Source organism: Saccopteryx leptura, chromosome 12 (assembly GCF_036850995.1).
Source record: "Saccopteryx leptura isolate mSacLep1 chromosome 12, mSacLep1_pri_phased_curated, whole genome shotgun sequence".
Classification (NCBI taxonomy): domain Eukaryota; kingdom Metazoa; phylum Chordata; class Mammalia; order Chiroptera; family Emballonuridae; genus Saccopteryx; species Saccopteryx leptura.
Window position 1 is genome coordinate 3595424 of NC_089514.1, and position 14550 is coordinate 3609973.

Below are 14550 nucleotides of genomic sequence, written 5' to 3' on the forward strand. Positions count from 1 at the left end.
ACACACACTCACACACACACTCACACACACTCACACTCACACACACACACACTCACACACTCACACACACACACACACACTCACACACACACACGCCAGGCTGAGAATGAGCCTGGATCCGGCCCCAGAAGAAACTCAGGAAGCGGGATTGTAAAAACAATGACCGCTAACTGATCTCTGTTTCTCACACTCTGACACACAGGAGCCGCCTGGTGGGAATTAAGCAGGAAAAGGCAGGACTAGGATGCTGCCTTACATGTTGCTCGTAACTCAGAAACCTAACTTCTAAGCCCCTCGAAGAAGAGGTGCCTCCCCCCCCCCCCACGGTGTAGAAACGCTTCCCCTTCAACAACGAGGACGCCACAAAGACAGGCTGGCAGTGGGTGTATCTACCAAAGTGCGACGTCCATCATGGGGGGGGGGGGATGCAGACACATTGGATGGAGATTTTCCTGCACTGACTTTTGTAGAAAAATTAGAACCCCTCCTGTTTTCAGTAGATTGGATTTATTTCTTATCAAGGAACGAAGGAGTAGAAGATTTTATCTTGAACTCGAGCAGAACTGCCTTCTAGGAGTGTGACAGAATCAGCGCTGAGCTGGGACAAGCGGGCACAAGAGACAGAGGGCAGGCCCTTGGCAAGCGCAGAGGCAGAGCCCCTTTCCCTGCCCTCCCTGGAGAGGGCGCGCTCGGGCCCAGCCCGCCTGCAGCACCGCGGGTCTGACTGCGGGTCTGACTGCGGGTCTGACTGCGGGTCTGACTGCGGCAGCAGCAGCGGCGGCAGCGGAGGGACCTCGGGCCCCTGGCACTCTTCCCTTCCGGAGGGCAAGCTGCGTGGTGGCCTGCGGACAGGACACAGGACACGTGTGAGATGCTCCGGGCCCAGAGGCAAAGCTGTCTGTCTCAGGTGGCCCCAGGGGCACAGGACGTCACAGGAAGACAGGCCCGTCCTCGCTCATTTTGCCTTCGGGTAATTCACCAAACACCCCTGCTCCCGGGCCATCCCTGGACCCCAGGGGCTCAGGAAACAGGTGCCATTCTTTAGAGTCACAAATGTGTCCGGCCTCCCCTGAGGAAAAGCAGGGAGAGACCCACCCACCCACCCACACCTGTTTTCTGGAGGAACCGGGCTCCCGACTGCCTTCCTATCCAGCAACGCAGCCACCCACGCCGGTTGGTAGCAGAACCCCACGCGCGCAGCACAGCGGAGACGGAGCTGGGGTCCGCGCTCGGCCGCAGGGGCGCACCCACAACCAGAGGGCAGGGGCTGCGGGCCGCGCAGAAAAAGACGCTGGGTGTCAGGGGCCGAGACCGCGGGGTCAGGGGCCGAGACCGCGGGGTCAGGGGCCGAGACCGCGGGGTCAGGGGCCGAGACCACGGAGTCAGGGGCCGAGACCGCGGGGTCAGGGGCAAGCCGGGGAGCAAGGCGGGGAGCTCATTAATTACAGGAAAACAGCAGTCAACTAAGAAGGCGATTGGGAAAAAAAGTGCTACAATCCAAAGTGGAGGAAGTTGGTAACCGAGAGGCTCTAAGCAGCCCTGACCCCCCCCCCAAAAAAAGACCATGTGACTCAAGAAACGATGGCAGAGGGGAGTCAGAATACCTGAATCTGCAGGATGGGGGAAAACGTGAACGAGGAGACGAAAAACAACCATCAATTTTAAAAGGTAACTCTTCTCCGTCGGAAAGAGAAAGACTGTCCCACCCCAAGTCCGGTCCAGTTAGATGCAGAGCAGTTAAATGTCGGAGAGATAGTGGAGAACGGGGAACTCAGGTGTGTGCGCTTGGGGACAGAGCCTTCAGGAAGGGGCCCCGAGGACCAAGAGATGAGGAGCAGGTGGCCCTGGCCGGGGTTTGACCTGAAGCTCCTTCGGTGGCCAGTGTGAGGACGTGAGGGCCTTGTCCTCTCTGTCCCTCTGCCTTCTCATCTGTACAAGGGCCACGTCAGCCACCTCTCAGAATCCAGCACGTGCCCGCCACGCGGCAGGCGTTAAAGGAATGTCAGCTCTGAACCACTGGGGACACCCCTGTCAGCTCTGAACCACTGGGGACACCGCTGGGGACACCCCTGTCAGCTCTGAACCACTGGGGACACCCCTGTCAGCTCTGAACCACTGGGGACACCACTGGGGACACCCCTGTCGGCTCTGAACCACTGGGGACACCCCTGTCAGCTCTGAACCACTGGGGACACCGCTGGGGACACCCCTGTCGGCTCTGAACCGCTGGGGACACCCCTGTCAGCTCTGAACCGCTGGGGACACCTCTGTCAGCTCTGAACCGCTGGGGACACCGCTGAGGACACCCCTGTCAGCTCTGAACCGCTGGGGACACCTCTGTCAGCTCTGAACCGCTGGGGACACCTCTGTCAGCTCTGAACCGCTGGGGACACCCCTGTCGGCTCTGAACCCCTGGGGACACCCCCGTCAGCTCTGAACCTCTGGGGACACCCCCGTCAGCTCTGAACCGCTGGGGACACAGCTGTCAGCTCTGAACCGCTGGGGACACCCCTGTCAGCTCTGAACCTCTGGGGACACCTCCATCAGCTCTGAACCACTGGGGACACCTCTGTCAGCTGTGAACCTCTGGGGACACCTCTGTCAGCTCTGAACCGCTGGGGACACCGCTGAGGACACCCCTGTCAGCTCTGAACCGCTGGGGACACCCCTGTCAGCTCTGAACCTCTGGGGACACCCCTGTCAGCTCTGAACCGCTGGGGACACCGCTGAGGACACCCCTGTCAGCTCTGAACCGCTGGGGACACCCCTGTCATCTCTGAACCGCTGGGGACACCCCTGTCAGGTCTGAACCGCTGGGGACACCCCTGTCAGCTCTGAACCCCTGGGGACACCTCTGTCAGCTCTGAACCTCTGGGGACACCCCTGTCATCTCTGAACCTCTGGGGACACCCCTGTCAGCTCTGAACCCCTGGGGACACCTCTGTCAGCTCTGAACCTCTGGGGACACCCCTGTCAGCTCTGAACCGCTGGGGACACCCCTGTCAGCTCTGAACCGCTGGGGACACCTCCGTCAGCTCTGAACGGCTGGGGACACCCCTGTCAGCTCTGAACCGCTGGGGACACCCCTGTCAGCTCTGAACCGCTGGGGACACCTCCGTCAGCTCTGAACCACTGGGGACACCCCTGTCAGCTCTGAACCACTGGGGACACCCCTGTCAGCTCTGAACCGCTGGGGACACAGCTGTCAGCTCTGAACCGCAGGGGACACCTCTGTCAGCTCTGAACCGCTGGGGACACCCCTGTCAGCTCTGAACCACTGGGGACACCTCTGGGGACACCTCTGTCAGGTCTGAACCGCTGGGGACACCCCTGTCGGCTCTGAACCGCTGCGGACACCGCTGGGGACACCCCTGTCAGCTCTGAACCGCTGGGGACACCTAACCGCTGGGGACACCTCTGTCAGGTCTGAACCGCTGGGGACACCCCTGTCGGCTCTGAACCGCTGTGGACACCGCTGGGGACACCCCTGTCAGCTCTGAACCGCTGGGGACACCTAACCGCTGGGGACACCTCTGTCAGCTCTGAACCGCTGGGGACACAGCTGTCGGCTCTGAACCGCTGGGGACACCCCTGTCGGCTCTGAACCGCTGGGGACATCCCTGTCAGCTCTGAACCGCTGGGGACACCCCTGTCAGCTCTGAACCACTGGGGACACCTCTGTCGGCTCTGAACCGCTGGGGACACCTCCATCAGCTCTGAACCGCTGGGGACACCCCTGTCAGCTCTGAACCTCTGGGGACACCCCTGTCAGCTCTGAACCGCTGGGGACACCCCTGCTGGGTTTCAGAGGGAAGCCCAGCGGTGGAATCCCCACGGTTCCCTCGCTACCAGGGTGAGACTCGGTGAGTGTCCCAGCTGGACGCTGGCCTGAACTCTTCTTCATACATTAGGTTCCAGTATTGTTTTCAGGGTTATCTCGAGCGTAACGATCATGATGATGAGTCTTCTTTTCATAAATATTTTACTGAGCATTCAGAGAAAGTAAATTAAAAATACGTTGCCTGCGACCCGGCGAATCCAGACCTTCCAAGTCAATTGTAAGCAAAACGCTGAGTGGGAGACACTCGTCTCTCCTGAGCTACGGGAACCCCCATTTAAATCTCCTTTCCGGAAGGGCACCAATCCACACACACACCTCCCATCAGTAGAATGATGATGGATCAGTCAGGTCCCCTCCACGAGACTTTCAGGGAAGGACGTCACCTTTACATACCAAGGAAAGGCACCAAGAAAATAAATATTTTAGGGCAAAACTTCTAGGACAGGGGCACAGGTCAATGAACAATGACAGGCGAATAACCTTGTCAGTAAGTAGAACTGAGTATACATCTTACTCTCAAACTCCACATTTTGGTATCTTTAAGGACCAAATCCTTTTTCGTGAGCACCTTGGCATCTGTTCAGATATTTTTTTTTAACACAGTTTACTTATTCCGGTCTGGTTGCTCGCACCTTCTCTCAGTGTACTACACAGTTAACATAAACCTTTCTGCCTACTCATGAGGTTACTGAGACTCAGTTTTCATTTAGCCCCCTTACCAGGACCATGGATTCCGCAAGGTGACTATCGGTTGCATAAAGCTATAGTTATTCTGCGATACTCTAAATCAGGGGTCCCCAAACTTTTTACACAGGGGGCCAGTTCACTGTCCCTCAGACCATTGGAGGGCCGGACTATAAAAAAAACTATGAACAAATCCCTATGCACACTGTACATATCTTATTTTAAAGTAAAAAAACAAAACAAGAACAAATACAATATTTAAAATAAAGAACAAGTAAATTTAAATCAACAAACTGACCAGTATTTCAATGGGGACTATGGGCCTGCTTTTGGCTAATGAGATGGTCAATGTGCTCCTCTCACTGACCACCAATGAAAGAGATTCCTCTTCTGGAAGCGCTACGGGCCGAATAAATGGCCTCAGGGGGCCGCATGCGGCCTGCAGGCCGTAGTTGGGGACCCCTGCTCTAAATGTTCCATCCTCTTTGATTTCCCTTAGTGTGTCTGTGACAAACCTCAAACCCAGGTATTTGGGAAGTCACCCTCATTCATCCTGTGGCTCATAACTCACTTCAAAACAAGAGTAACGTCTACGCTCATTGTTGGAGGGCTGCCCTAGACCTTAATAGGCTTAAATGCCTCATTTAAAAACCACAATCAAAACCCTTCATCACCTCCTCCGTCTGCACTGTTCCTTTTTCATAAGTGCTTTAGATACGGTGGCTCTTCGCCATCCCCTCCCGTATACATTGTTTAAGCACGCTGACACGTAGAGTGGTTCTAATAATTGTTCATTTGGATGTGAAATTGTCCTTAAAATAGTCAAAGTGAACAGATTTATACCACATTTCAAAAATTGTATCCATTTACATAAGCTCCTCTCATCTTGGCTTCATTATATTATATATATATATATATATATGTATATAAAAAATGATCGTGACTTAATAGCAAATAAAAAGTTAGACTCTAAAATGGACACTGTGGCCATTTCTTGGTGGTAATTTTCATCTCAGTTATTTTCAAATCATCCTCTGTCTTCTTAACTACACTCTTATCATTTCTTTTACCATGAAGTTAAAATATTTTTAAAGAAATAATAATACTGCGAATGCGAATGTCCAGGTTTGGGTAGCTATTGTACAATAGACATTGAGGTATTTCTGAATTTGAACGTACTGTTTATGTTACTGTTCTTAATCTTGATGGGTCTTTTTCTTAACAGCTTTGCTGAGATGGGATTCCCATGCCATACTATTTGCCCACTGAACGTCAACAATTCAGTTGATTTCGGTGCACTTACAGAGTTGCACACAATCATCACCTTCATCAATTCGGGAACATTTCATCCCCCGAAAAGGAAATCCCGCCGCCCCCCAGGAATGACTCCACACTCTTCTTCAGGTTCCCAGAGGGAGAGCAAGAGATGGAGGGAAGGAAGCAGAGGTTGGAAGGATGGAAGGAAGAAGGGGCCACGAGTCAAGGAATACAGGCAGCATATGGAATTTTTAAAAAGACAGAAAATGATTTTTCTGCAGGAAAAAAAAAAAAAAAAGAAAGTGTAGCCCAATTGACTTCTGGGGTGTAGCCCGTGGAGATTCTTGTCAGACTTCTGAGCCACACAGTAGTTTTATGTTTTCTTAACCACAGTCCAACAATCAATGTCTGGACATCTACAAGAAGTAAAACACATTTTGAGATAATTTTCTTTACAAGTCTCTTTGCTTGGCCCTGGCCGGTTGGCTCAGTGGTAGAGTGTTGGCCCAGCATGTGGAAGTCCAGGGTTCGATTCCGGCCAGGGCACACAGAAGAGGTGCCCATTTGCTTCTCCACCATTTGCCCTCTCCTTTCTCTCTATCTCTCTCTTTCCCTCCCACAGCCGAGGCTACATTGAAGCAAAAGTTGGTCCCCGGGCACTGCAGACGGCTCCATAGCCTCTGCCTCAGACACTAGAATGGCTCCGGCTACAACAGAACAACACCCCAGATGGGCAGAGAATCGACCCCTTGTGAGCATGCCGGGTGGATCCCAGTCGCATGCATGCGGGAGTCTGTCTGTCTGCCACCCCACTTCTAACTTCAGAAAAATACAAAAAAAAACACCTCTTTGCTTGCTATAGATTGATTCAGAGTTCGTGTTTATTCCTAACTTAGTCTGTAGACTCCGTAGGTATTTTCCCATCGTAAACCATTTGAGCCCATTTTAAATGCACGATATCATAGAATTCTTACAGTTGTACGACTATTTCTCTAATAAGTTGCATCTAGTTTCTTGCTATTTGGCCCTGTGTCTCCCTTCATTGAAACACGAGCCAGAAGGGGGCCCTGAGCTTGGAGGGTTTCTTTTGAACAGAAATGCAGGTGTTCATTAAGTTGTTCCGTAAGAAATCACCTTTGTAAAAGTAAAAAAAATAATCATATACTGTCCATTTCATGTGGTCCCACCTTATTAGTTACCCCAACATATCTTAGTCTTGATAGGCTCAAAACTGAATTCATTATGTTTCCCTCCCTATGGACTGTTCTCGTCCCTACCTTGATTAGCTAATGCAGGCAAAGACCCGAGCCAAAAAAACAACAAGGAAAGTTACTTTAGAGACTTTGAACTCTTCCTCATTTCACCGTCCGTGCTGGACCGCTCTTCACCCTCTGTGGCCGCGTACACTCCGGCATCCTCTCCGCTCTCTCTCTCACCTCTCTGGGCTCCACAGCATGGTTTCGGTTCTCTGCTCTCTCTCTCTCACCTCCCTGGACTCCACAGCATGGTTTCGGTTCTCTGCTCTCTCTCTCTCTCTCACCTCCCTGGGCTCCACAGCATGGTTTCGGTTCTCTGCTCTCTCTCTCACCTCTCTGGGCTCCACAGCATGGTTTCGGTTCTCTGCTCTCTCTCTCACCTCCCTGGACTCCACAGCATGGTTTCGGTTCTCTGCTCTCTCTCTCACCTCTCTGGGCTCCACAGCATGGTTTCGGTTCTCTGCTCTCTCTCTCTCTCTCACCTCTCTGGGCTCCACAGCATGGTTTCGGTTCAAGTCCCCATTTTTTTTCCGTCTTGGATGGTTCCCTCATCCCCTCCTGAAATACCTCTTTCTGCCTCACAAATAGAATGACTTTTTTTTTCTCATAATAGAAAACTTCTGCTTCCTTCTGCTTTAAAGATATCTCACTGACAACAGGATGGAGTCTAGATCTACCTGGAATAGCCTTGGTCTCTCTTCGATGCCTTTCCCGGGTCCAGACCCCCAAACATACTACTCGCTGCCCCTTCCTGTGCCCTGAGGTCTGGTGACCACAGGTTACTGGCAGTGACTGGCTCTTCGGTGACCGCACTGCTTGTTCCATTTGGCTGTTGGGACATTGGATGTTCCTCAGGCCTTAGCTGCCCAGTGAACACATGCTCTTAGTTAATTCTTCAGCTCACATGTCTACAACCACATGTAAACTCTTCTGCCGTCCCTTACGCCTCGACCCGCTAAAATTTACCAATTTCCCGCCTGTCTTCACCCAACCCTGTACAAGTCCTGTTGTAAAAATCACAAGATGCTGTTTATACAAACATATGAGAACACACACACACAAATACACACAAGCACATACATGCCCACACCCTCTGTACAGACATCCCCCTTATTCACGGGGGACACTTCCAAGACGCCCCTGCTTGCTTGAAACTGCAGACAGTATCGAGCATGACAAGACTACGTTTCTTCCTGTACCTTCTCACTGAAAGGAAGCCCTCGATGGCTTCTCCTCGGTGTGTCCGGATAGCCAGTGTCACTCCCTTTGGGTTCCTGGGCCGTAGCCCAAGCCCCTTGCAGACAGCGGCGTGCCACCTCAACACAGTCATCTCTGGTGCTTATTTTCAGTTGAGGCTCATTTGGTAAGAGTTGAAAAAAAAACACCCAGATTTCTATATATGATGATGAGGTGGAAACATTTTTTTTTAACACACAAAAAGCTTCAACAAACAAAGGTGTCTTAAGTCGAACATAAATTGCTTAGGGCAGCCTGGAAGAATCCAAAAGATGAAGGAAAAGCCAGAGAGGAAGGGAGGGGAAGAGGGAAGGAGGGAAGGAGGGAAGGAGGAAGGGAAAGATGGAGGGAAGGAGGGAGGGAGGGAAAGAAGGAAGGAGGGAGGGAAGGAAAGAGGGAAGGAGGGAGGGAAGGAAAGAGGGAAGGAGGGATGGAGGGAAAGAGGGAGGAGAGAGGAGAAAGGGAGGGAAAGAGGAAGGGAGGGATGGAGGGAAGGAGGAAGGGAAAGATGGAGGGAAGGAGAGAGGAAGGGAGAGATGGAGGGAAAGAGGGAGGAGAGAGGGAGGGAAAGAGGAAGGGAGGGACGGAGGGAAGGAAAGAGGGAATCGTGGCTGGAAAGGCAGGAGACTACCTAAACGACAATCCATGAACAAGACTGTTAATCAGGGCACCCATTTTCACCAACAGGAGTGGAGGCAGCCATGATATTGAAAGGGATGTATGTTTATTTTGGAATTCTGTTTGTTTGCATTTAATCCTGATAGAATGTCAATAGGATGTGTAGACTTTTCTTAGTTTAGACCCATTGTGTGATCATTAACAATATCTGAGGGATTACTTATTTAAAAGAAAAAAAAAGCCCTTATTTTATTTCTCACATATCTTAGCAAGGCTTGCTAGTCACATGATATCTTAAAGCAGAAATCTTTGAAAAGTTTTGAAAATCACTTCTCCACATGTAGATGACAAAGGCTCAGAATGTCATGAGAAAAGTCCATCCACTGCCTGCCCTGTGGTGGCGCAGTGGATAAAGCATCGACCTGGAATGCTGAGGTCGCCGGTTCAAAACCCTGGGCTTGCCTGGTCAAGGCACATCTGAGAGTTGATACTTCCTGCTCCTTCCCCCTTCTCTCTCTCTCTCTCTCTCTCTCTCTCTCTTCTCTAAAATATGAATAAATAAAAATAATTTTAAAAAAAAAGTCCATCCATTAAGATGAGTGATGTTCCCAAAGTTAGTTATTACGTAAGAGGAAAAACCAAGCGCACCTCATCCCAAATCCTGTGTCCCCCTCCCTGCATTTTCCTGTCCCCTGAAATCGCACATCTAGGACAGAGGGACAGGCATCAGGGGTAGAGATACTTCTGTGCAAAGAACCATCAAGTTCGTAAGGTCCTACCTGTGTCCAGTTCACTTTGGATTAATGACCAGACGGTAGAGGGCTTTGGAGCTGCAATCATTGCGTTCTTTGTAATTGTGACTTTGCGGGGTTTTTTTTATAGCCTGTCACAGGTGGAAAAGTATTTTGAGAAACCACAGCTAACCGCATCCATTTTATCCCAGATGTCTAAATCATTTTGCTTGTGTGTGGAGAGAAAAAAATAAATAAATAAAAGCTTCATTTCGGCTGGGAGAGGAGTGTGCTGTGATACCGAATGCTTACTGCGATATAAATTTGGAAGATGTAGCAACATAATTAATAACTTCTTATAATGACTTTTGCCATGTCTCACACAATTTGGCGCGATGATCTGTTAGCTTGCTAGGACTGGCACAACAAAGGGTCATAAACTGGCTGGCTCAAACAATAGAAATTGACTGGCTCACAGTTCTGGAGGCTAGAAGTCCAAAATCAAAGGATTAGCAGTGTTGATTATTCCTAACGCTCTCTCCTTGGTTTGGGGAGGGCTGTCTTCTCCCTGGGTCCACCCCTGCTCTTTCCTCCATGAAAGTTTATGCTCCAATCTGTCCTTATGAAGACCTCAGTCGTATTGGGTTAGAATCTACCCTGCTGACCTCAGTTTAATTTAATTAAAAGACCTTATCTCCAAATACGGTTACACGTCTGAGGTACTGGGATTAAGACTTTAATGCATAAATTTGGAAGGGACACAGTTCAGCCTATAGCAGACATTAAGAGCAATCCAAAATGATTTTTTTTTTACAAAATCGATTAATGCAATAATATACATTTTATTGTAAAGATAATTATATGCTTCAAATAGCGACTGGTTCATTTTACACGTCAGTTAATACCTCAGACTATAATTTGTATTAATTCACAAAAGATGTATGCTGTGCATTCAAGTATTATTTATGCCTTAAGTTCAGATCAAGAGCATGAGCCCTCATTACCAAGGCAAAAAAAAAAAAAAAAAGAATTGGTAGCAGAAAACTTCTGGTGGGTTTCAGAAATACGTTTTTAAATTTAGCACTCAGAATAATCAAAAGAACTAGCATTGTACATTCAGATTCCAATTCCCCTGTCTGCTTGAAACCTTGGACAGATGAAATGCCTTCCAATAAATGTTTGTAATTATTGTACTAGCATGCATCAGTCTTCTCATGTTCACGGAATGAAACCAAATTTTAAGTAATGGAGTTGCAAATTCAAAGTAACTCTTCCATCATTATCAGCATTCTAATGGTCCCTTGCCAACATATGAGAACATTTAAAAAAGCTTTGCAAACAGTACTAAGAGAAAAAAATGCTTCTTATCTCTTCTCAAAAAAAACCCCTTAGAAACCAGTTTAAATATTCAAAATATATAACATGTAACAATTCTGACTTCTACAATAACTCTTTTCATCATAAGAGCTTATTTTTTTTTAAACGTATCTGTTATTTTAGAAGGAACAAAAAAAGTCCAAATAACTTTTGGAATTTTCAAATAAAATATGCCTTTTATTATCATATAATACTTATTCATTCTATGATTTTTCTTCTCAATTCTAAATTCATCTGTACTGATGAGATAATGTTGATGTCTAATAGTCTGGTTTTTAGGAATGGTTATTTTAACATTAAACTTATTATTTTAATAATTTAATTTTTTTTTTAAATCTTGAGCGTATTTATCTTATCACAAACAGTTTGTACGTTTTGACTCCCTTCGTCCATCTTCTCCTTCAACTCGTAACTCTGGTAACCACCAATATGTTCTCTATTTCTATGAGGTTTTTTATTTTATTTTATTTATAAGATCATACAGTATTTGTCTTTCTCTGTCTGACTTAATTGACTTATTATAATGACTTCAGTGCCCATCCCCATGGTCATAGATGGAAGCTTTTCTGTCTTTTAACGGGTGAAAGATATTCCACTGAATACAAGACCACGTTTTATTTATCCATTCACCTGTCAAAGGTCACTGGGTTGTTTCCAGACCTCGGCTATTATTGTAAATAATACTGCAATGAACATGGAGGCGCAACTATCTCTCTTTAAGAATGTGTAGATATAGACTCAGAAGTGGCTGGATGGATGATATTATATGGTAGTTCTGTTTTTAATTTTTTGGTTACCTCCATACTGTTTACATAGTGTCTGCACCATTGCAGGTACAAAGGAACTGACTCCCAGCAGAGAGATGCTCAGACAGCAGGCTCGAGGAAGAGGATTTATTAGCCGGTGACCTAACAGGCACCAAGACACCAGCTCCCCGAAGTTGGCTTTCTTGAGTCTTATAAACTCCCAACGGCTTTCACGTGAAAAGTGCCTGACCCCTTTCTCTGCAGACCCAGGTGGACCCCGTGTCTCCCCGGGAGGGGAGGGGGCGTGACGGGGACGTTCGAAACGCCGGTCCTTGACTCTTCACATATTTCATTTTCTCTGCTTGTGCTGCAAGTTGCTTCAGGGGTGGAGAAGCCAATGGTCACTCCTCCTGTGTGCCCTGACCAGGACTCGTACCTGGGACTTCCACACGCCAGACTGATGCTCTACTGCTGAGCCAACCAGCCAGGGCCTGATTCTGTTTTTTTTTTTTAAAAAAAAAACTTTTTTTCAAACAAAGATTCTTTGTCTTTCAAAAAATAATTATAATCCTCTTCGATTTGATTTTATTTTAAATCTGATTTATATCTTTTTACTTTTCTTTCCCGTATCTGTTTTCGCTAGACTGCCCTTGAAGTTAACTTTTGTGTTTCGTATGTTATTTTGTGTTCCTAAGGGACCCCTTTCATATTTTACAGATAGTTATCAATCTGTATTTTTCCTAACAATCTCAATCATTATTTAGTGGCTGCGAGATAGGAAAATAAAGAATGATTTTCTTCTCTCGTCTCACGGTGCGCAGTTTCCTGAGATCGTCTGAAATTTTGGTTCCAGGCTGTTGCTTGTGTTTACGTCAGTAATTTGTACAATGTGTCTCTTTTGCGTCATTTTCATTGAGGGGGGGAAAAAAGGAAAGGAAAACAAACTACAAAATATCAATATTTGCAAAACATATGCAGAAGCAAAACATTCCAATCCCTCTATAATCCAGTTTCTATTTGCATTTCTATAAACCGTTCGTTTCCCTTGGATTTCACCGCCTAACCCAGTACTCACAAATGGGATTCTGTGCAGAGCCCTGAGACCACAGGCTCTCCTAATTAGCAGCTGCTTGTGAGAGGAACTCGGAAAAGACAGGAGAAAAGAAAGAGGGGTGGAGGCTGGCGTGTGAAACGGAATTTTAAATAGTGAACGCATCCTGAGGAGAATGATGTCACAGATTTAGAGAATGGAAGGTCATACACAAGACCATCACCTTTCTTCTGCTTGTGGGGTCCATAAAACACCGATCCTTCAGTTGCCTCTGGAAGGGAACCTGTAATCTCCGGGGAATTATTTCTCCCCTAATGAATCATCGTCGTGAGTGAGATTTAAATTTGTAAATTGATGTATATATTTTTTTAGATAGCCTGAGAAGATACAGCCACGTCCATCCCTCTCTCATAGTTCAGAGACTCCCATGTGCTCTTATCTTCCTTCCTTCACTCTGAAAGACAAAAAACGTGGATGGCATTTTAGAATAATTGGGTAGGGCCCAATTATTGTCACATCATCTGTGACACAGGAGCTGAACGGCATCAGAAGACGTGCGTTCTTTCAGAACTTGGTGTGTTATCAGGAAGAAGATTAAAGTCCCGGCGAAACCGCTGGCTTTTTGTTCACCGTCGCTTTCACGGGAGGGTGATCCTAAGGGCATTTCTGCGCACCTGGCACCTGCAGCCTGGGGTGACTAGTCCGCGGAAAACCAGTTAAAAAGGCTGCCGCTCCCGCGAAACACGGCTGCGAGGCTGGGCTTAGCTTCTTGTCTTCATAATTCGTTTTCTCCTTGCCTTATAATCTGCTGACGGCCCACGGCGGTGCTAAAAAGCAAAAGCTATATATGCACATGTGCTACACCAACGACAGACAAGGCCCGGGAGAGGTGAGTCTAAGGACTGCACACTCTTACCGGTCTGCTCACACGCTTTCTCCCCATCCTGTGGCACTTTTTCTTCATAGGAGAGTATTTTAAGAGAGAAGATTTGTCAACTAAGCATGAAAAAAAAAAAAAAAATGACCAGCCAGTTCTCTGGTGTCTAGACTCCAATGACACCTGGATTTTCTAAGCTAAATGTATATTATCTTTTATAAATGGGAAAAGAAATAGTCTATTAAAGGACCATTTTGCAGGAACAAAGAAAAAAAAAACTATATGAAATGTCTGGAAGAGAGCTGTTTGTTTGTCCGTCTGTTTGCCATTGTCCTTCTAGTCAGCAAAGCGCAAAAGAATAAAAATAAACATTTATGAATTGCTTCAGATTGACTGATGACATCACTACAGAAGAGGCAGATAATTTATTTATGAATTTTGAGTATATTTTACAAAAGGCTCACTTTTTCTGGGAGCTGTACAAAATTTGAAAATCTAAAATCAATCATAATTAGGAAAATTACACACCCCCCAAAAAAGGAAATTCTTAAGATTCCAGCATGCCCACTTGGGCAACTGACCAGGCAAAGCAAATAAGGCTAAAAAAACACATTATGTCTTTGGATGGGAAATGAAGAACTGATGTTTGTGATATCAGTTTGGGGTTTTTTTTTAATATAAGAATGAGAATCTCTTACCTACGTCCTCAACGACAGAAAGGTGACTTCTGCGTATAAACTGATTTCTTTTGAAGTGAACTAGAAGAAAGCATTTCTGACCCACCCCAGGCTGTATTACACATACTTGAGGCCACACTTCTTCTAGGCTGTTGAGACGTGTTCAAGTACCCCAGCCTGGAAAGCCTTCTCTCAACAT